Genomic DNA, 25,088 nt, shown 5'->3' on the forward strand with positions numbered 1-25,088 from the left:
TCATTTATAGGATGCAAAGGTACATCATCAGAAAGGAACATCTATTCCCTACTGTTACCACCAAGCAAAAATAACTGCAACATAACTCAAGAAATTTATTGTTATGTAGTCCAACTAAAACCAGGAAAGTTCAGAGATGCAGAAGATAATTTAAAAATATCTCCAGAAATAATGGAAACCAAAGAAGATAAGCTTCTCAAAAAGCAAAGATAAGCTATGTACAAACAATTCTTCAAGCTGATGGCTGTTGAGTTATGAGAAACAGCCATGATATTTTCTTCTTTTCTTAAGACACACAAGGCGAGGTCAGGTACTCACTTATTAAGGACCCATCTATAAAATGAACCCCATACAAAATATTATTCTGGTTTCCTCTATTGACAGATTACTCATGTAAGTAGCTGGACAATATCAGTGACTATTTCTAGAATGAGTTTCAGAAATCACTAAGAAGCCAGCTAAAATGAGCTAAAACACACAAAGGAGGCAAATGCAGCTGTCCCCAGCTACAGATTCTAGCTATCATATTGGGATCTTGGCACTCACATGCTGGCAGCACAGTTCAAGCTGCTAATCTGGTAAGAAACACAACCACATGAAAGCAACACAAGCAGATTATGTTAAGACTACACTGACCAAAGCAGAGCTGAACAGAAAAGAGTGTATTTACTTGTCCTAGGTTAACTGATGAGGTATACTTCACCACATCCTGTAAAAGATGAAAAAACATGTCAGTAGTAAGATGGGGAGCAGAAGAGTCACACAACTTTTACTATCCACAACTGTTCATTAAAGACTGGCACTGCCACACAAGTTCTATCTCACTGGTCTTTCTTGGTGCAAGTAAAGTCACATGTAAATGGAGAATAGTGCACAGATTCAAAGAAAAAGTTTTTGTGGTAACTGAACTTTAACTTTCACTCCTATAGGCTCATCTGCCTATTTAAATACTGTGATGTGTGTGCACTGCTCCAGCCACAACTCATCTCTTTGTCCTGTGTCACACAAAACCAACTGAAACATTTTTGTTCAACAGGTACTTTCCTGTCAGCTGCACAGCTAGTTAGAGAAAAGGCAAGATAAATTATTGCCAAATGTTATTTGTTACTCTAAACTGCAGGCAAAGAAACCCTGGCCTTGTGGTAAGGTTAGCAGTGTTTTCATCAGTATTATCTTTCAAAGACACTTTTCAGAAATGTTGCCTATAAATTCCTGGACAAAACCAAGCTTGTGTAATCTCCCCAAAATTACACACTGTAGAGTATTACACACTCTTGTGTGTCACATTATGTTAACAACTAAATGACATCAAATTCTGTTTGCTTTCCCTTACTGTATTCTTTAAGCAGCACTAAATAATTTTATGAATATTTCTAGAAATTTTTTGTTTGGTATTTGCATCAAGATTTCTGACTTGCAGGTAACTGTCCTTTCAGCCCACTCCTCGAGCTGATGAAAACTAGAGGATGTGCTCCACAAACACAACCACTGCTCTTAGGCTACCCATAAGCAAATCTGCAACACTTGGTACTCCTTATCACACATACCCTTTTATTTCACTAGAGAAATTCTTAACATCTTTTGTATGTTCTAGGCTTATAATTTTTGGACAAGCAGCAACTTACTAGGAAGTCCCTTCCTTACTACAGACACCTTCCAAATTTTTGTGTAAGTTTTTGAAATGACTAGATGGTGTGTGACAGTAATAGTATGGGACAGAATCTCATAACCCAGGAAATAAACTGCTTTCTTAATATCTTACTAATTCTGTGTTTCAGGTTTACGTGGTAAGTGGTTGGCAGAGGAGAGGTTGCTGTGGGAAGAGGCCAGAGGCTGCTCTGTGCAGGACACAGCCAGACCCAACACACACACTGCAGAGAACAACTGAGTCCCTTAGCCAAGCTGGGGGACACTTCTGGGAAAATATGTTTAAGAAAGGGAACACTAGAGTCAGGAGTCAGAGGAAAGTGGAGGAGGAACATCTCCATGGAACAGCAGCCATGGAGGATGACACAGTGGAGCACAAGTATATTCCTGAAGGAACTGAAGCCCGTAGAGAGCCCAGATCAAAGCAGAAGAAACGCATGATGAGGAAGAAGGCAAAAAAACACCATTATGTACTGGCTACAATGTCCCTGCCATTCTCCATGTGAGCGTGCATGGCAGGGGTAGGGTATGTGAGAAACAGAGCTGAGCCTGGGGTAAGGGGGACGAAAGGTATGCTGTTTTGAGTTTGTTTCTCACAACCTGAATCGATTTTAGTTGGCAATAAATCAGCTATTTTTTCCCAAACAGAGTTTGTTTTACCTGCAATGGTAATTGGTAAGCAATTTCCCTGTTATCTCAACCTATTGTTTTACTATTTCTGTTTTCCCTATTTTACCCCTGCATTACCAGACTGGGGGTGGACAAGTAAGAAGCTGGATGGGAATTTTGCTGTTGGCCAAATCTGGCTCAGAACATACCACTTAAAAGAGATGATCCTCTGAATGTCAACCTCTAAAACATACTATGTCAGTAAAGTTAACAAAGTAAAGCAAGTCTTAGTGCTAGTAGACTCCTACCTGCTACCTTGTGATTTCTAACTGCACCAGAAATCTTCAGAGGGAGTTACAGCTGCAAATCTCTGCTTTAATCCTTTACTTAGAAGTTTCAGTCTACTTCATTTAAATTATGAAAAACAATATACAGCATCAATCACCAAAGTAACAAAACCTTTCAATGCAACATTAATATATTTAACCACAAGCCTGACTAAAATAAAGTAGATTACCACAGCTTGCATCAAATGATGTAATGGTATAAATATTGCCCATTTGTTGTGTTAATACATAATCAAATAATGTGGGAGACAATATTATCCTTTACAACAAATTTATTTAAAAACATATTAGTGAATGATATGCCTGTTCATGAGTCTTCCAAAAAAGGTTGTGCATGAAGGTGCAAACATTCAAGACATTTCCATGTTGGGGAGAAACTACAGCAAGCAGACAGAACAATAAAATGCTCTATTCCATTGAAGCTTTTCAAGTTGAGATTGCACATACCTCAAATCCTTATTCATAGTTTTTCCTAAAGATCCCCATGACAGGATCTTTCAAGCAGCTACACAAGTGAAACAATTTTCATCTGGTAACAGCAGCAGCTGGTGTGCCATGAACCCATTCTCAGCCAAACTCAATTCTGTAATGCAGCTAGAGAGGAACCAGATCCATACATGACTTAGAGAAACTATATTCTTGAAAACTGGTGGTCTGAATCCTGATTTATCTAACAGAATTGTAAATCCTGAGCAATTCTAAAGTTTGTATCACACACATACACAAAAATGTTACTACCTCCTTTTCCTTCATATAATTTTTAACCTTCAGTTTAGCAGTTGTTTAATAATTAGACTTATCAACAGATAATCAGGATCAGCTTGAGAGGTACTGTGCAAGTGCAAATACAACAGTTTTAAACAGTGGAAAAAACAGCAGCATTACAAAAAAAAAATTCAGACTACAGCATTTTTCAGTATTTTTTAAAAATTGTTTTCCTTCACACTAAAGAGCACAGTATATGGAAATCACACTACAGCAATATTTTATTTTGCCTATCAATATATTAGCCTCCTTGCTTTTCAAAAGACATGGCAGGGTAAGAGTCTTACAGAAGAAAAAAAGTCCTTTAAACCAAAAGTAAATTAAACTAGATCTTCTTAGACTTTTTCTCTAGTATTTTAAAAGAATCTACATTTTAGCTTTTTGCCTTCTACTGCAAATATAGTCCTCAGGTGTCTGCCACACTCAGCTGTGGGTGCTAACAAGCAGGATCTTACACTGACTCATTTCCAAGTGAACAAAGACCTTAACACCCACTAAAGCATGACTGAAATCAATAGATGCTAAATGCAGGCACAGAATTTGTTATTCTTTAAATGTGATCTTTTTATGCTATCTTCTTTTACATTTTACAAAATATGTAAATGAATGGTCTTTCAGTAATACAGCCAATGCTACTACTTTATTCTACACATCTTGCAATACTATTAAGTATCTTACTTCTTGTTTTAGGGTTTTTTTTCTACATGCTACTTTCCTTCCTCACCCTGAATTAGGCATCCATCCCCCTCTTTTCATCTTCTGTAGTCTAGTGTCTTTTGGCAGCACTTGAAGGGTTTCATGGCTATTTGCCTGCTCTAGGCCTTTGTTTCTGCAAAAAATGCCCAGACTTTGTAGTATCCTTATCTTAGGCTTGTTACTCTCATTAATTGAGAACACACACACACTGTTCTACTTCTTCACATGATTAGAACTACAAAATCTTTTTCTGTTTCAGTGCTACAAAAAAAAATAAATTAAACATCTGAGCGCTTTACAGAAAGTATGTATCCAAAGACTGCTTGCCTTGTACAGATCATTTCATGTGGTTGTCTTGTATATACTCAACAACCTTCAGAGTGGCTGTAAAGACTGTGCAGACTGGATGCCTCACTTGCCAAGGCAATGTATTGACAGCAGTATCTGCATTCTTTAAGAAACGTTTTGAAGTGTTACTCAGAAGTATTTGTTGCAGATGTTGTCACCCAATCCAAATATTGCTATTTTACAAGGTCATCTCACTACCTATTATATTTTAAATTGCTGAATTCTGTGTACAGCACAACTAGTGACTACCTTTCTGCACTGAAAACGAAGGGTCTCCCTCAAAAAATCAGCCAGCAATCTAATTTCACATTTTAAGATAATGTCACAGATTTGCTGAAGGAGTACTTAATCTCTCCACTGCTCTGTTCAGATCTGAATTCTCTTATCACCATTTGTCCCTTTCCCCACATCTATGATAGCAGTGATACATAGGCAGTGTCAGAGAATCACGGAATTAGGTTGGAGAAGATCTCCTAGATCCAGTCCAACCTATGACCAAACACTACCATGTCAACTAAACCATGGCACTGTCACATTCAGTCTTTCCTTAAACACCTCCAGGGACAGTGACTCCTCCACCACTCTGGGCAGCCCATTCCAGTGCCCAGCCACCCCCCTTCTATGAAGAAATTTCTTCCTTATGTCCAACCTAAACCTCCCACGGTGCAGCTTAACACTATATCCTTTGTGACCGAGATTCTACACAAGTTTTTCAATAAAAATAATATCTGAGCAATAATGTTTTTTTCCCCTATGGTTTTGTCTAATAGCATCAATAAAGTGTGCATCAACAGCAAAATAACTGCATTAAAATACAAAGATTTCCCCTCCCCAGGTTCTCAGCAGCCCTACTGCTGGTATCCAGTGAGCTCAGAAAGCAACAAAAAACCAAAGAAAACCCCCAGAAAACCACCACCACAACATAATCCAACCAAAAAAAAAAAAAAAATAAAAATCACTCTACATGAAGAGGGAGTGCAAAAAGACAAACAGAGATAAAAAAAAAAAGGCTGAGTGGGAGGTGTTGGTGTTGGTGTTGGCAGAGAACAGGGCCAATCTACTGACAGAAATCTTAGAAAGTGCCAGAACCAAGTACCAGTTAAACCCTTGACTCCTCACATATATACGACAGTGTATTTGTACAACTGATAGTGACTCTCTCACAAAACCTTAGCTGCACGTGATACAGAGTAAAGACCTGGAATCTGTAAGTCAGAGCAACATGCTGAATGATTTACTTGCATAATGCATATCTCATTTGTCATAGTAGATAGAAATTTATGCCAATGAAGCAGACACCAACGCATACAGAAAGGTTCATCATCGAGGCAGATGAATATCACTGTAGTAAACAGCATTCCCACCTCTCCCTCGGAATTTTTATTGTGATGCTGAGTAGGTTATATGTTAAAAAGGCAGAGGGAGCCTTTATTACACTGAGACAGCTAAAATGGTTTAGAAAACAGCAAAGTAGTTCTACGCTTAATTACATCATTAAGCACTATAATGTTACAGAAACTTAAACCATAATACTTTCTGTTGAAACCACACAAAAGCTTAAAAAATTAAAATCTAGTATTTTCATTTTGTAATCTCAGTTTTTCATATACAAGTTACTATCATTACCACACTTCAGACTTGCAGATAACTTCAAAAAAAAATTTAAATACATCAGTATTACATGGAAAAAACCCTCTCAGAGTGAATGTGTAATTTGGATTGAACTTTTGACTGGGGATGATAAAAAAGATTATGCCTACTCACTGAATAATTGGTTAGAATCACTAAGCACCTTGTGCTAATTGCTAGGGAAAATGAGAAAATATAGTATATTATCCTCCTGATTTATCATTAGGATGTGAAACATCCTAATGTTTCACACAAAGGAAAATACTTCTGGCATATTTTCACTCCTTTTAGTGACTGCAACCCTGGTGTTCTTCTAACAAAGAATTTATATGCAACTCTGATAAACAGGGACTCCAGAACTACTACAGCAGATGAGGAGAAGATGAGATGAGAGGGGAAGTAGTTAAAATTTGGCAGCTCTGAAGGCTGAAGATGTCCTTGTTCATTGCAAGAGGGTTAGACGAAATTACCTTTAAAAGTCCCTTCCAAACCAAACCATTCTATGGTTCTCTGAAGGTGAAGAACCAATTTGAATTGACCAGTAGATGCCACTTGATACACTTTGCTGATCTAGATCAAGATCTAAGGTAATTTTTTCCTTGTCTCAGGTCACAGAAGGACCAAAAATCTGTATCAAAATTTATGTTGGTATTTCCAAGGCTCTATAAGACTATATTTCTCATTTGTTGCTTATGTAGTTCATATTTCAGGTTAAATTGCCAATGATTTATAACAAGTTGATGAACAATATAAAGAAGCAAGCCAATTAACAGTAAGACACTGAATAATGAATAAGTTTCAGATACATAAAAGGTAAATGTGTTAAAGATGAAAGCATCAATTTAATGAAGTTCAAGGTTGCTGCTAAGTCACAAAATTCCTGTAGAAAACTGTAATATATTACCAGAACATACAGAACTAAAAGAAAAATTAATGGTATCATAACACATAGGCTTTGCTACATAAGAATAACATCAGCTCTTACATATCAGTTCTGAGGACAACTGTCTACCAAACACAAACTGACCCACATTTGGCCTCAGCACAAGTGACAAACAAGATCAGCTCAGGCCAAAAAGAGCAGACCTGGCAAACAAACCACCTTTGATTCAGCTACTACTGTATGCTGGCTTCTGTGGTGAGTATATACTTTCCCATTTAATTCCAGCTCTTTAAGAGCAACAACTGCACAAGTCACCTTGTGGTTGGAATGAATAATGCACTAGATTCCTTATGAACTTTAATCTAAAACCAGTTTTATGACACTACTGCATGTTCAGCATCTGCACATATCAACTTCAGCAAGCATATTAAAAGGTGAAATTATGAGTGGAGTTTGGTTGCAAATAGTACAGCCGAAGTACTAAAGATTTACTTCTCATTCCAGCACATGAGAAACCACATTATAAAGGTGCACAGATTCATCTGAGTTAAAGTACCTGCTTATTGGTTTTTTTCTTCCACTAAATTTAAATGTCAAATTTATTTAAATATTACCTATGAATTACTGTTGAAGTTATATACGTAAGTATGTTTTGTGTTACGACATTTTAAAGTACATTTTAAAAATATATATATTAAAGGATATTTGAGCCTAGCATATATAACTGTGCATTTAGATATTTGAGTTTTCAGATTACAGTGAACTAAATGGAAAACATTGCAATGTTTAAATACTACCTTCTTTCCCCCCCACATTTTTAACCTTAATACTCAGAAGGAAGTGAAATAACACAGTTTCACAAACCTGGAAATTCACTATACATGTTCCTCAGTTTTTAATTTTTGTGCTTTTAGTTCTCTAAGAAAGGTAAGGGAATGAACAAAACCCCAAAATACAGCATAAGGAAACAAAAAAAACAATCTCAAAATCTCCTTTGTACTCTATGTATTTCAATATAAAACCATCTTCCAGGTGTTTATACAGAGAGAAATAACATTTGAGAGGTCATTCTTTAGAAAAAGCAATTTGGCTGTACAGTAGAGACAAAATCAGATGAAAGCTAAGCTGTCCAGATCATCTGGTCTTGCTCCTGCTCTCCATTTCTCTTTCTAGACTGAACAAGACTGTGGAAATCTACACAAGGAACTGAGCTGGAACACTGACCTGGCTAAAAACTTATCCTTCAAAACCATTTCCCTTTCACCATGTATCAGTTCCCCATGTTCACCATAACTGTACAATTTACTGTGCCAGCACACAAAGACACAGGGCAGTTGTGCACTCTTCCTTCATACAGTATCAAAGTCAGCTAATAGCATATGCAGCATTCTAAACTATTATCCAGTTGTTAGCTACTTTAAAAGCAAAGGGAAGAAAAATCCTGTACTACCACATTCTTACAAGTGGGAAGGAGTGGTTGGTACACCAATACAGCTTTTATGTCGTGCACCTTCCACAGAGATAAAAAGCAATTGTTTTCTGCAAATACAAGAAAAAACCAGTTAACTAACTGCTCTAATATATTTAAGCAAAAAACATCTCTAAATGCTTCTTACTTCTAAAGCAAGCTGGACTAAAAGTACCTTACAGTATTTCTGGCAAACTAAACTGAGAAGGCAAGTAACTTCCAAACATGAATAAAACAGAAAAGGATTTGTGCTACATTTTCAAGACACAAATCCTATTATTCTTATCACTTGTAAACCACATCACATGACTTGAGTTTCATGCAGAGAAAAAGAACTAATTAATCCAGAGTGTAAAATAAATTAAGTGTTTCTAAAACAAGAGCAATTATACTAATGTTACTATAACTGTATCAGAGTTAGGACAATGGCTATTGAATGGTGAAAGTAAAGTTTTATATACTTTGCAGTTATTTGCTGGACAACATAAGTGGGCAGAATGAGAGACCAATGTGAAACCGCGTGTTCACACTGTAAGGCTAGGGGATCACAATATACCAGAAATTAATAAAAACCAGTACAGTTTAAAGTGCACCTTTTTAAAGGTTAGATTTACTGAATGGCTACTACTCAGAATACAGCTGATTCCCAAACTGATTTAAACAATTAAAGAGAATGAAAACATGACAGTGTCATACAGCAATAAATTGTCCTTCCATCACAGGTGAAACAATGCCAGTTTTGGTAATTATAAACAAAGATCTATGTAAGGAAAACAAATATGCATGAAAGTTCACAAAGAAATTATAGCAGAAGAAATAGGCTCAGCACTGGAGATTCAAAAAAACCTGGACAAAGTTACTGTGTCAGAATTATGATTTATGAAATTGCTTAAAAAAAAGTAGAACAAAAGCAATCTAACTGGAATACAACCAACACAAGATTCAACACACACCTACCACAATCTGTAGTTAGGCATTCAAAAGAATGCAAATTTATTTAAACATTCAGAAAGAAGTAAGACTATTGTTAAGAAAACTTTTAAGTACTGATGATAGAAATCAACACTGTGGCTTGCCATGTGACCAGGTTTACATTTTTGCTCCAGAGAAGTTTGAGGTTAACCAACTAATAATTAACATCTGCACTCAACTGGAAGATATATAGCTCTAGGGATGTGTATTACAAAATGGGCTATTTTCTAAAGTACCTTTATTCTAAGTTTTAAAAAAGTGCTTAAAAGTCCAATTTGTAGTTCATTGCTTATAAAAAAAATTTGTGCAGACAAGCCCCCTGTGTACACTATAAACATGCATAAAGTAACTTTCCTTTTTCTAATGGAACCACATATAACAAGAGACTGTGTAACTTCAAATGGAGCTAGTACAGTCAAAATTATTTCTAAAACATTCCTAGTCCCAAGTAAATTATTTCAGCAAAAGAAGAATCACCGCAAAAATAAGCAGACTCAAGACAGTAAAATTACTACTCTTCATGCAGTTATCACACCATGTTTAAACAACACGAGCTGTCTTGCTACCTGCCTGTATTTTAGGGCCCATGAATCCTGTCCATATGTGTGAGGCTCTTAATTTGCAGCTCTCTATCTTGATTCATCTCACTACATGCACTTCAATCCAAAACTTTTATCACATACTTTGTGGTAACATTGACTATATAAAGATGCTCTGTACTGCTGTTGCCTGAAGAGAGGGAGGACAAAAAGAAGTATTTTATTTCCATGTGTCTAATTGTCAGAAGAACAGACCTATTATGAATCAGATGGATCTTCTTTCTTGGTCCAGAGACCTACCATTTTTTTTAAAAGCATGAGATCCATGCAGTCTAATGAGTTAAGCATCATACTGCTTCAAAGGGGTTTAGCAGCAGATTGGACCCCTTCAAAAGGTAATTCATCCTACATAAGACAGCAGTTTTACAGACAACACCTCTCCAGTGTTTCTGGGGCACAAACAGCTACTTCCAGAAAGAGCAAGAGAAGAAAGCAAAAAAAGCTATTTCTTGCCATGTAAATTTAGAAATAGATTTTACAGGGGCATGTTATATGCACTCAAATTTGAATAAATTAGAGGAAATTTCAAGCTGTTAGCAAAAGATGCGTTTTCTAAGAAACTTCCAACATTTTCTACCATGTTCTACAATATCCTTACTTTTTACCTGTGTTATAGTCACCAGATAAATTAGGTTTCCTCCTATTACCATCCAAGATTAAAATATAGGAATATGTAGCACAAAGCAAAAAAAGCATAAAACCCCCACAAATGCACACAGAGAATCATATTTTTGTGATATTTGCAAGATTTTAAATGAAATTATACATTTCACTGCCTTTTTTAAACACAGGAATGGTCAATGGACATCACCTCCTTAAAGTCTTGTTAGGAGCATGTTCAGCTTAAATAATCCAAGCCAGTGATGTTAATCAGAAACATCAAATGCAATTTACACTGCCAGCAAAAAATACTGATTCTATGCTATTAAACTTTACGAGAAATACAATGCAGAATGCTTGACAGCTTGCTGCTGAAGAGTATAAAGTCCTCTCAACTAAGCCCATAGCTACACTTGCCAGAAAGTATTCATCCTCTGAAAAATACTTTCTTCCTTGCTTAGTTCTCCTTTTAAAAACTGTTTCAACCAGACCAATATTCACTCATGCTGGAATAGTTACTTTGTATGGACATAAATTAATAATGCTGAATGTGCTGAATATTAAGTGAAGGACACCTACTTTCAATAAATAAAGCCCATTGTGTAGAGGAGACCAAATCTTTCTGTGACTGGTGAGGATCCTGCACTAAATGTGATGATGTCAGCTGCTCCTGCTACAAAAATTCTCTCTCCATTCCACTTGAAAATTCCCCAGTGATTCATTCTGACTTGCATTTCATCAACATGGGTTGTGCAAAGTTCTTACTGAGTAAGAAATCTCCAAAGGCATGGAGGCTTCTTTCAGTGGATGGGTCTGACTATTTGGAAACATTTGTTTCCAAAACAATTCTGAGCCATATTTTGCAATGAGTGCTCATGCTCTCAGAAAGAGACAAGGGCAATGGCAATGCCAGGAAGGTCTCCCAACGCCGTAAATCAAATCAATGCCAGTGAAATCCTCGCATTGCCATAAATATATCGATCTGTCTAGAAATAAAGATAACTGTTTCAAAGAATATTGTGATGATCAGAACACTTGATGTTGAAGTGTTTAATGCTAACAGGAACAAAAATACAATTGCTTCAGAAAAAAACAGCAGAGGCTTTCTATTTCACACAGCAGAGAAGCAAACCACATCTGGCCTGATGCTGTGCTCTCCTGAAGGTGCTTTTTAAAGTGTTACTTATGCTAGAAGGAGATTTGAATAAAAACAGACTGGGCTTGCCAAACTACACTTGTATTTACTAAAACAGTGACTTTATTATGCTGATGCATTTGCCTGGTCTTTCAGTAGATCTAACCAGATCCAGCACTACCTGAAAAAAGTGTCTGCTTTGTCGTTTACATCCTTCTGGAGAAGAGTTTCCTCACACAAAGGAAACAAGAAAATAGCATCTGCCAAAATACAATAAGCCTCAGAAATGTTTAACAATAATGGATAAATAGTAAAGCCCAATGATTCTATGAACCCAGACACCCTGCTTTTGCAACTAGCCAAAATGTACCATACACGGCTTATCCTGTTTGAAAGGCAGAAAGAATCAAGTAACAAATAAATTCTAGACACATCACTTTAATTTATAAGGTATGCATTCACTACAGGATTCTCTCTTAGAACCAGAAAGAGCAGACAGGAGGTAGAAGCCACTTGCCCTTTATGCCCTGAGCTATGTGTGAGACCACGTGCCATATTGGCATCCTCTCTTCAGTCACAAGCAGTCGGAAGAATCCAATCCTGCACATGCTGAATTATTAATCAGATACATTTCTAAGGACAAGCACATCTCAAAAACTGGCTTATCAAGCTAAAATTTACTCAAATTATGAATTTAACAGCTGCTTTTGGAAGACAACAAAGGACTCTTTGCTTAGTGCTCTATGACAGTAATCTCCCTCTCCCACAGTAAGAAAATGGCAGAGAGACCCTGATTATCCACGGACACATTTCATGGAGATGTTACATTTAGTTTCAAATTCTAGTTCCATTGTGGCAGTGACACCAGCTGAAGACACTATAACGGATTGCTCAAATGCTTTGAAAGCACAGGCAAGATGTTTTGTCTGTCATCCCTGGAAGTATGAGCACATGCACAAGCTACAGCAGGTTGAACCAGCACATAAATTTACAGCATATCAGCTGCTCCTGCTATGACAGTTTGCATAGCTGTTACTACAGGGTAACACCATTAAAGTGGTGCTGCAAAGCTAGTGAACTCACTCATGAGCTCCAAGAAAGAGAAAGCACAATCCTACCCACAGATTACATCTAAACTCCCAGCATTTGGGGTCAGCTGTTTACAAACAGCTCAGATGTGCACAGGTCAGTGAACTCTGAAATAAAACAAGGAGCCTAATGGGGAGCTGGAATGCAAATTTTTCTACTTCACACACCTGTACTCCATGTTCTGAGACTGAACTACAAGCAGTATTTCCCAGCCAGAAGCAAGCCTGCACTGAATACAGCACTGAATCATATTGATGCAGTGGACTAATATTTAATGTTCTTTTTGTTAAGTTATGGGAGAAGACTTCTTTGATTTGTCTATATTTCAGTACATTACAGACCTGGCTGTCCAGTGGTTTAAATGACAAAAGCAGCCATTCCAGAAAGATCTATATCTTTCTTTAGGAGAAGACGTGGCTACCACTTTCTTCTAACAAGCAGCTCATAAGTCTTTAAATTCCTCTCTCTAGAATTCTTCATTACTTATGTGTCTGTTTGAATTTGACTAGCCTGAACTTCAGGTATTATTTTTCCTGTGGTTTTCTTACTGAACTAGAACTTCTCATCACTTCTTCACAAGCTCCTGATGCCATCTAATAAAAGTTTACCTCAGTATCCTCTAGAGGGAAAAAAAAAAAATGTTTTGAGCATTCTTCTAAGCCTCCTATATTTTTCTTATGTACTTCAAAATGCATTGGCACAGTCACACTGTATAGCACATCTGTTTCACAAATGGTACCTTCAACCTCTGGCATTCTGTTGTAACCAAAAATGACATTAGCCCTTTTCAGCATCATACCAATTATTCATTCAGCCACTTGTCTGCAATGACCTGAAATTCTTTTCACAGTCCCTGTTTTCCATACCATGGACTTTGTTTACATTCTTTGTTCTTACATACAACACCACAATTTGTCTGAACACCCAAACTCTATGAAGTGATCTACATAACATAGTATGACTGCTACTATTCTTTGTCTTTCCTGAATCCTATGAACATTACACGTTACTTATACAAACTAACTGCATGGTCAACTGGCACTAAAATAGTTTATTAAAAATAAATATTATAATCAGTAGCTTCCCATGTGAAATATTTATGTTCCTTAAAGGCATGAAACCTCCAAAGTTACTGGCCTTTTCTAAAGATCACGCTCCAGCTCTTATTCTGCAGCCACATATAATTCAAAACAAATGAAAGCCTATGGTATCAGGTGATACAGTTATCAGAAAACTTTTACCTTGAATTTTACATTGCAGTGAGAAATAAAATAAAAAATTCTCAAGCAGCTCTCCCGTGTCCTCTACTCTCAATAAGTTACTAAAGTAAGTTTTACTACAGTTAGAAAGGATATTGTTCAGCAGGGCAGAAAGAGACAGTATGCTTGTACTTCATGGCACACAGCTAAGGAACAATAAATTAAACAAGCAGTACAAGAATAAAAACCTAGAAGTGCATCAATAAGAATACCAAAAAAATCTGCAAAAATATGCAAGAGTATCTTTACCATAGAGCTCAAACCCAGGCCAACTGAAAACTAGACACATTGTATATTAAAACCATAGTAACATTTCTAACTACATATATTTTATCTGTATATATAGTAGTTAGAGTATGTGGGTGTGTTCAGAAAAAAAAGGAGCACTCTGGTTGAAATGTTTGCATTCTAAAATTTTACTTGTGGGACTAAAAAAAGCTCTGTCAAACTCAAGATTTATTTACATAATTCCTTTTTTTTTTTATCTTTTCATCTGTGTTGCAGTATTCCTAGTTTAACTTTACTCATTTTAACCACCAAATCTGATAATTTAAATCTTCTGAAGGGATACTCTGCATGCTAAGTGAACTGTTAAACGCCAACAATCAAATGCAACCTAATCTGAACTATGCAAATTTTACTAAGTGTTTGCTGTTTGCCTTTGTTCCCTGATTGAAGATTTAATCACTTATTCACTTCATATCATGTCTCTCCTGAAACTCAGTTCAGAGGTCTGTAATGCTTCATCATGAGCAACTAAGGCACATCTATTTTAGCTGTACTGAGCTTCTCCCTTATATCACCTGAATGAACTCATGCTCCTTTTTCCAAATAGGATAACTATTACACTTCTATTCTTAGGGAATCACAAATTGTACGTCACTATGTGGTGGTTTAATGAAGACATTAGAAGAAAACCAAACCACAGAAATGGTAAATTAAGTGACCTAGATTTACAAAGTTTTTCTAAATACATTTTATGACAGAGACCATCTCTCTCAAGTAGGTGCAGAACAAATATCTTAAGTTTGGTAAAATTCATATCTACAGATGGCATTCCTTTAGAACTGACAAAGAGCTCCATTAATAAATACCACATAAAAATGATTTTAGTATTCTTTCTTTTAATTGAAGACAATAGAATGAGATAAAATATTTCAACAAAACAAAGAAAATCTGCAATACAAACTAGTTGGATAAACCCATTTTTAATGCAGGTATATTAAATGCAATTCTTCTGTCATGTAACAGATTGGCAGAACAGTTGAGGTTGGAAGGCACCCTGGACACCATCTAGTCCAACTTCCCTGCTCAAAGCAGAGTCATCTAAAGCAGGTGGTCTATGGCAATGTCTACCACTTTAGTTATGAGGATTTTCCCCTCCATTTGACTCCAGTTTCTACACAAATATATTTTAACAAATATTTAAGCCATCCAATCACAACCACAGTTAGCCTTAAGCCCCCAAAAAATTAAACAAAAGAAAAAGCAGTGGGGTAGTTTTTCTTCAAGAAAATAAATATAATTAATTACTGTGTGTATGAAGCATCCTAATTTGACACGAATTATATTGGCATGGCTGAAGTTTTAAAAAACTTGTTTCAGAAAAGAGATTTCAAACCTGAAAGTTTGCTGCTTTTCATTTTAATATCCAGATATGTATGTTCTTTTACTCTTTTTATTGACTATCAGCTTACCTGGGCTCTACATTTTTCAGAATGCAGGTAACATGGATGTAAATATGGTATTACTTTCTACAGCTCCATGAACAATCAAACAGTAAAGCACTCTGATATTCTGGACCACCACTACTGGCACTCAGATTGGCATAGTTTTAACTGCTATTGTTTCAGGCTGACAGCTAAGCACACATTAGATTGACTTTGTTTTGGTGTTGAATGCTTCCTTGCAACTACAAGTACAGAACTGCTTCTCATTTAAAAACAAAGTTAAAATGACAAATCACTGTCGTGGTTTTAAACCAGTAACTAAAAAACTACTTATTTTTTTGTTGTGAGATATGGATTAAAACAAGAGCAAAACAGGCTTAAGACTTAAAGGAATAAAGACAGTTTATTAACAAACTACAAGAATGAGAATACCAGAATAAACTTTCAGAAAACCTCCTTATCTTCTACATCTTAACTATTTCTCTGTACACATGACAACATAGAGACAAATAACTTTAGGACTTTGGTGGTTAAAAACAGTCTTAATTCTTGCTACAGTCTTTCATCAGTCTTTGTAGAGAAACAGAAGTCTCTTTCTGTTAGCTTACGGAGTTTCTCACGAGAAAACTATTTTTCATCATAGTTTTCTATTTCTCTAATGCCAGCTGCCCGGAAATCTGTCATTAGATCTTCTCCTCCCATTTCACATCTCCAAGGTGTGTATGGGTCACAGAGTTTAGGAATCTTATTTTAAGGATAAGTTATTCAAAGGCAGAAGTCTTCTTCATTTGTCTCTGTGAGCCTTCCTGGAAAACAGTTTTCTCTTTGCCCTCAAAGCTTCAAAATCTTCACTCAACTCAATTCCAGCAACTCACAGTATCACAAGTACTCTCTCTGTCTCTCTTCTGCTCAAAAGTTACACTTTGAATATCTCACTCCTCCTAATACTCTTATCATGAATTAAAGGAGTCTTTTTATACTATTATTGTCCATCTCCATAGCTTTAACAGAAAAGATATTTCAGCTGTAAAGCATCTCCTTATTCTCTCTTTCTTATTTAAACTTAACTCTTTTCTTCACTGTTTTTGGTGGTTCTGTGATGTCTCCTCTATGTTGATTGTCTCTCTCTCTCTGTCTTTCTGAGAAAAGGAGTAATCTGTATGTTTATCCAGGTAGTAAAAGAATTAAAAGCTTTAGGAAAACTGCAAGAGTTCATGGTGTTAAGTTTCAGTCTAGCAGCAAAAACTGAAAACCAAGCTCGGCTGGCCAGCGCTGCTTCTCTTCTCCCTCCCCCCCCCCTCCACCCCGCGGCCTTGTAGGCCTGGAGAGGGGGGGAGGAGGCCAAGACAGAGCCTGCTACCTTGTCCGAAGCCGGAAACCAAAGAGAACAAGAGAATTTTGTCTGTACTTCTTAAGGGGGTGTTTACAAGTTGAATTCACTTTTTAATGGTCAGATCTGCTGTCAATTCTTGAAAATGACCGATAATTGGTCAGGAGGGAAAAACTCCCATCAGCCACCAGCAGCTTCAACTTCCTCTCCCTCCAGGCTGTCTTAAAGGTAAAGCTACCCCATGACAATCACAAAGCAAGGGTTCCCAAGAGGCTTTTCTTTTATGTCCCCTGGAATTGCTGCAATTATTCTTAGAAGTCTGACTTTGCAAAAAATTCTGCTTAAATTGAAGATGGCAAGGAAGAAGACTGTTGTATATATGTATACAAAGCTGCAGAAACAGAAGTTCATTTATTTGGGTTTTGAAAATTTATGTCTACTAGTTACTATGTTCAGAAAAAGGTATCAAATACCTATACAAGTCTAATATAAAAATTTCACATCTTACTATAGTAAGCCTTTGAGTTGAATGGATCATGGAAACGAACAGGAATGTTTAAAGAACACAACCTGCTTTTCCAATGCACTGAGAAAATCATCATCACTATACAGTTGCATCAATCCTGCATCAATCCTAAATCCTCAGTTCTGATCTGTAATCTGTTTAAAAGCTGCATATTTTAGTAATAGGATAGAGACCATCTACATTTAAGACATCCAGAGGGCTTAATTAAGCTCCTCAGTAGAACCTGGTAACCAGAATAGCAACATCCAAGCCCAATACAGACAGCTCACTGCATTAATGAAAGGTCCAGGTAAACTAAGGGTTTTCATACAAAAATAGGGCTAATATACATGTGGAAAAAAACCCAAAATAACAAAAAGCATGCTGGAGAGTTTAAGATTAAATATTAGCTAAAAAAGGGAGCAATGTGGACAGAACAGAACTCTCAAGACACTGTACATGTAGCAAGTGAACAGGATAAAGTCTCCTTACCACACTAACAGGAAGCAAAACTTGCAAATAACAATACAGATTAACTATGAAAGGTAATTTAATGTGTTCTTAACATAATTTTTGATAAAACTATTAAACCTTTGAAACCAGAAAATCATACTAGTTGGTTTTATGTAGTGGATTCAATGCTTTTTACCCAAGAGCTTACAGAAACAAGCATTTATTATCAGGTCTTTATTTCAGCTGGTGACAGAATACACATATGGTAACCTTCTCAAAACATTGTTTCCCTGTGCTACAACTACTGGAATAGTAGAAGTTAGCCATAAAAGGAGAAAAAGAGAACTAGAAGCTACTGAACATATTTTTCTTTTTATTTTTAGAGAAGCAATAGTCTTCATCTCTTCGAAAATAGCTTTTGCTTTATTCACATGCGTTCAGATGCACCTAGCAGGTGTTTGTAAAACAACAGCCAGTGACTCTTCACTACCCTTTCTTCTTCCATGTACCTCTAGTGGTATGTTCTACTTTTCATGCTGAGATCCTCTAAGAGCATTTACCAGCACATACTGTCTGCTTACATGTCCCTTGAGAACAACTGCAGCCAGATGACTGGAGGACTACAAGCTCCAAAAATAATTTGAGCTGCATCATCACAACAAGCTTGAGTAAGAAATGTGCTTGAACTCTAAACTGTGATTTTTCCTAAAATCAGTAAGCCTGACCAAATCTGAAAATACAGGTAGGTTGTTAAAGGACTTTTGGAGAACCAAACAAGCACTACTGCTAATTGCTTAGTGACGACACACCTTAAATGAGCACTTAAGAGTCTTTCTCAGAAGCAATTATTTACATGTCCAAGATTTGAAAAGAAAAACCATGTTCCTGAAGCCATGCAACGACTTCATACTAATTATCTTGTATCAGGAGACAGATAAAGAAGTTTACACAAGTTCAGAAGTACACTGAGGAATCACAGCTCCAGGGGTTTTTTGTCCCTGAGGTCTGTTGGACAGTTATTGCCGCAGTTAACTCATAAAGTCCATAAAGATTACTGATTAGTAAATGGTTTTAGGCTGTTGAAGTATAAAGTTGCCATCATCTCTTGCTCCTTTAAAAAAGAAGTAAAATATTTCTCAGGATGTACTGTTTTGTAAAGCAATGAGCACTGCTTAACCAGAGGCTCCAGTTCAAGTCTAGAAAAATCTCTTTGAGAACACCAGTACCACGGAACAGAAATTTTCCCATTCTCATGTTTCAGATTTGAAATTACTTGTGTTTTATTTCCAGTACTAACGGTTTCACTTCTATTCTGGACAATGGTATTTATTTCACTGTCCCAGCTCCTGGTCCTTTTGAGAGAAAGGTTTAACTTTGAACAATAATGATGAAATTATTAATAATGAGTTTAGGAAACAACTGACACACCTGAACTCACTCAGGTATGCAAAACAGAAGAACCTGGAAGTAGTGATAACAAAGTTCAGGACAATGAAGAAAAGAACACATTTTCTTATTTGCAATTAGACCAAAAAGTGGAAACAGGACAATGTAGATTCAAATTATTCAGGTTAGATTACCAGTGCAGCACTGTGCCTGTATATAAATTAGGAATTTACTTCTACTTATAATTTTATAGATATTAGAAGCATTTTTGAAAGCCTCACAGGAAACTGACAGAAAAAACAAAATCGGAACTCTACCACCCTAGCCATGAGACTGCTCTTACTTTTCCAGTGGGCATTCAAACAAGTGTACTAGAGGAAATGGACCATAATCAGAATGAAAAATCAGTGCTTAAAAAATATTTTATGTAGTTGAGACCAACACTTTGCTGATTATTTGGAATCCAAGTCAATTAACTTGAATGTACTTATTTTACTTCTGATATGAAGCGAATCAACAGCAAAGCACAGATCCAGCAGAACTTCTCACACAGGTGCCTGATACATCATGGTATTAACAGTTATGGCTGTGGACTGGAAAAAGAACCTGAAACCCTCCAGAAAATAATAGTAAGTCTTGTGCAAGCTTAAAGAGAAGCTGAAAGAAGTAAAACTTCCAGGACTCTAGCCTTTTCAGAGCTAAAAAATTTCCTCTTGAAAAAGCAGAGAATTGCCATCCAAACCACCAGAAGACCTTGAAATACAAAAACACAGGAAAAGCTATTTATTTTCTCTCTTGGCTTTAACCAAAACAATAATTCACTGCTGTCACTGGGGTGTTTCTGCACTGTCCTGTTCTAAAATCTATGTTCAAAACCTTTTAATTATATGTAGTATAAACAGATTTTAATTTCTTCAGGAAAAAAACTTTAAGAGAAAAAAACCCCTGTTTCCAACTCTTTGGTAACAAAGGCAGTCTTCCAAATAAGCATCATTTAAACTCCTATGCCTGTAGAAAAATTGTTCCTCTGCCTTTACTGTTACTATTCATAGTTCTCTAAGCAGCTACTAGTCCTGAGCAGATGACTGTAACAAATTCAAACACTTCTGGCAGAGGCATGTTTATTATTGTCCAATATGACTGCCTGCCAAGTTTCCCTGTCCAGGATTTTTTTTTTTTAAATAAAGGAGCTATGTGAGCCAAACTATGTCAGGGACTATCCTTCAAGCAGTTCTTTCAGGAAGTGGAAGTGCACTATCATATATGCAGACTTGTACTTGGAATATGGCTCAAAACCAGGAAACACAGCACACTCAAAACTTCAATTTTCAGAGCATAAGATGTTATGCTGTGAGTCTTGGAAATCACTTATCAATACAGAATACTTAAAAACTTAGCACATGATTAAAAAAAGCATAAACTTTAATGAAATGGACCTTCTTTAATTCCCCCCCAAAATGTAACCTTTTAATAAAACCTTCTGCTTAGTGACTTTCCAATATATATGTATCCTACAGTGTCTTGTGTCCAGTCTATTGCTCATTAGGTTGATGTACAAATCTGCACACAATACCATGGCATAAAGGCACATATCTTATGCGGAATTCTTAGGAGCACTGGTACATATCATTATCTTAAATTATGCTCTTGTGATTAAAATACCTAGTGACATGAAAAGGAGGATGAATCCCACTTTAAATCTACCATGACCTTGTACAAAGGTCATTCAGTCCCTCGGTCTTGATTCTACATCTGTAAAACCAAATTAATAATTGAATAAATATTTCAAAGCACAAAGTCATTCACTAACCACATATATGGCATTCAGAGAAAAAAAACAGCCACACAATTTAAATATGCAACAACCATTGAAAACCCACTCTTTGCAGGAGTCAGATTTAAAGAAAGAAAAGCCAGATGTCTTTGCAAAGATACTACACACTACTCTCAGCTTTCAATCTGAGCATAATCCTGCAAGACCAACTTGAAGGAAATACTATCTTGCAAGAGTTTAATCCAATTGAAAATAACTCTAATATGTAAATGTACAAAGAAATGACCAAATAACAGCAATACTGCTTAAATGGGCATTGGTTTGATATGGTAAGTATTTTGATTTATCTTGCTATTATCAGGTTTTCAAGTCTTGATGTGTAAAATTCTGTTTAGGATGTGAACTGGGGACCTGTGGGGGAGACAAAAACCTTAGCTTATGACTGCGTGAAAAATAGCAATCACTTCAAAATTATGGCCAAAAAAAAACCGTAAAAACTTAATCTCATACACAAATCACAACTAAGATGATGGGTTCTCCTGATTTGCTCCTACAAATTAGTAACTACCCTTGACTATTATGCATTATAAACACCACAGGACTCCAATTACTGTCTCTAAATAAAAACATCTGCAGCACATTTCTATTAAAAAATAAAAAAACCAACAAAATACCACAAAAAAACACCCACAAACCTGTCAGGATGGAAATCCTAGAGATGGCCAGTATAGGAACTGTGATTCTTATATGCTACTGAAAAATCAAGTCTTGATGTTATATAACCGTATCAACCAGGTCATCTACTGACAAATTTCCTTGCACCCAATTGATAAACTGTCCATTGAGATTTTTGTGTCTCACATATTAAGAAACTGTCCTGAAACAAAAAAAGATCTAACACGTGGTTTCTTACAACACTGGTGTGTTAACAAAAAAAGTCTGCAAATGTGACATTTTGGACACATTGACTCTCTTACTGTGGATGCCACTGTTCAATAAATGGGAATCAAGAACTCCATTAACAATTACACAACATAAATATTTGTCTCCCCACTGAAAAAGTTGCAAGCCATTTCTAAATAGATGTTAATTATAATCATCATCTACTGATTTTTGTTTTATCCTTTCACTTAATGGAAATTGAGTCTCAAGTCAATCTAAAATTTCTTTTGTTTCACTTTATTTCTTAAGAAAAGATCACTCCATTTTCATCACATTCTTTACTAATAGTAGAAAATATCTGATTGCCTTATTTTTTTTTAACTAATTTTTTAACTGCTTGAGCAAATTCTAATACAAAACTACAACGATTCTAACCATCACTATCTTTCTTTGGAGTAAAGCCCCTTGTCTATGAATAGGCCTACGCAGAAATACCACTAAACCTCATGAGAGGTGATCTTTAGAAGCCTTTTTAAAGCTAAACACTGCAACATACAGCTTAGGAATGAGAGAAAACAATGTCCAGTTGCAACTGAGCTTATTTTAAAATGTGACTGAAATTCATGAATAGCAAAAGAGCTTTTGACCCCACTGCACAACTACAAAAATGGCCAAAGAGCAACAATTTGCACTACATATGCGACCTGTGCTTCATGACTTCAGAGCTGAACTTGAACTAACACAGAAAAGCAGAAATTACCTCAGGCCAGATTTACTTCTGAGTTAGGGATGAGTGTATACAGAAGCTATTTGCCAGAAAAACAAATAATTCATGCAGTTGGCACCTTGTCCTTTCACGTGGCTAGCCTCCAGTGTCAACTTGGAGATTTCCTTGTTCTAAATGCTAGCAGCTACTAGAACATAGGTTGAGTTAAAAAAACCTACTTTAGTCCTTGGTACTTTTTTAAGATAATACACAGAATTGACAGGATACAACAGTTACAAGGAAAAAAGAAACATTTTACTTTTAAAAGCAGCTGATTAGTACCCAAATAGTAATAACAACTAGGACTTGATTGTTTATTCCTTGGCTGGAACACTGGAAAGAATTTCTGGAATTGCAATTAAGGTTCAATTCACTACAACTGTAAAAAGCACAACATGCCTTCTCTTTCAGTAGTACTCTACGTTTCATAGAAAGAAGTAACAAAATGACATGGAGAGATTCTGGATGGCACCAGTAACAATAACATTTAAGAATATTTAGAAAACCAACATAAACACAAAACTGCTGTCACCTCCATAGAAGTTTACTAGAAGTCATTTATTTTATATTGATGACACTATCATCCTTAATTACAAATTTCATCCTTGAACTGATTTTTAAACAATGTTTTCCCAAACATTTGAATTTTCCCTAAAAAACCTCATTTTGTTCAAAACTCTTTCATAACATTTATGATGTTAACATCATAACGTAACCTGCTACACCAGGTTCTACTCAGTCAAAGGGATTATGGTTCTGGGTATGCACTTAAATACAATTTAAAGATATTGAAGAGCTAGGATGATATTCAGACTAGCAGAATACATCTAATTCCATTACATCTAGTTACATTAAGGAATAGCTGGTATCTGTAACAGATCATTTCACATTTGAAGAAATTAAGAAAATATTTTAGTATGTTTAGATAGAAAAAAGTTGATATCCCCTCATGAACACAGATGGAATGGACTTCTAACTCACCAAGATTTTTTTTTTCTTCATCTGTCTCTCCTCCTGTAATCCTCACAGGAATATGTCACCTCCAGAACTAGAAGTATCCTGTTTTACTGTTCTGATGAACTGAAACAGCACACTTCTGCAAAGCTGCAGTGTGTGCAGTAATTCAGAACACAGTAGAAAGTCATCTGCCTTTCTCAGTTACTCATTACAGCATCAATATGCAGCTCACAAAACAGTCTGAAGCTGTAAGTTATTTTCAGCTCTAGAACTCAATTATGCTGTGCTAACAATGAACCCAATTACTTGAGGACAAAAGATTAAGTCTACCTCCATTAAAAAAATAAAATAAAATAAACAGGATACCAAAAACTCTCCCCCAAAAGCCTCCTCAGTTCAGTAAACATACTGAATGAGCCCTTTCCCCGCTTTTGCCTCTCCCCTGCAATTCTAGTGTAAAAGTGCTAACAAATGACCACACCTGACCATTTACTTGTCACAACACAAGCTAAATAAAATCAGAAGGCTTCAGAAAGCAACATTTATGCAATATGATGGTTACCGTATCAAATTCTTGGACCAAGGAACTCATGTTCAATACTGCACACCATAAAACATTTTAAATCATTAACCAAATATAGAAGAAAGAAAATGTAAACCACTGGATTGGAAACTCATCAAGTTTTAAGTTTCAACTGATGGCTTCTGTAAAGCAGCTGTAACAACAGACAAGTTTTGTACTACTCTTTTAGACATTGCATGTGCTTCTCCTGACCCTTGTATATCAAATTATGTATCTTCAGGCAATAAAAGCACTAAAATGCAATCTCAAGTCACCAGGTTTTCTCCTAAATCAGTTTCTTATTCAAGTTCTCTGGCCAACACCACTCTGATCTACTGCTCTTTTTCCACCACCATTTTATCTCCAAAACTTTACTGCCAAATGGATACGCTTCAGCCTCTCATTACACTTACATTACATGTTCTGCTGTCAAAGTATCAAATCCCTAGTAATTAGGGTACTACAAGTAAAAAATGCAGTCACTCACCCTTTAAAAAGTAAAATTGCAACATTCACTGTAATGAAATGGCTCTTACTGTGAGTCAGATGGCTACAGAAGCCGAATTACTAATAAACATAAAATACCTAGTGGTGTCCATAAGAGAACAACACTCTGAAAAAGCCAAAGGCTAACCTGGAAAGAACAAGATACTGCTACGGTTTTCTTACAATAAATCAATTTTACATAGCATAAGTAAGATTTTTATAGAAATAACTGAGTAACGTAACAAACAAACAGGCTACAAGAAGCCTATTT

At 36.1% G+C, this 25,088-nt stretch overlaps 1 protein-coding gene and 1 long non-coding RNA gene across 3 annotated transcripts in view; both read right to left on the bottom strand.

The window, feature by feature from the left end:
- The window catches only part of REV3L (REV3 like, DNA directed polymerase zeta catalytic subunit), a 115,967-nt gene that overhangs the window by 78,352 nt on the left and 12,527 nt on the right, over window positions 1-25,088 (bottom strand). The gene's annotated exons all lie outside the window — the stretch shown is intronic.
- LOC147654773 (uncharacterized) lies at window positions 13,457-21,759 on the bottom strand. Its single transcript, XR_015283096.1, has 2 exons — window positions 17,299-21,759; window positions 13,457-16,011 (listed from the first exon to the last, which is right to left on the bottom strand). It is a non-coding gene; the product is annotated as an uncharacterized LOC147654773 (long non-coding RNA).

The sequence above is a fragment of the Cyanistes caeruleus genome, chromosome 2 (genome assembly GCF_971803275.1).
Source record: "Cyanistes caeruleus chromosome 2, bCyaCae1.hap1.1, whole genome shotgun sequence".
Classification (NCBI taxonomy): domain Eukaryota; kingdom Metazoa; phylum Chordata; class Aves; order Passeriformes; family Paridae; genus Cyanistes; species Cyanistes caeruleus.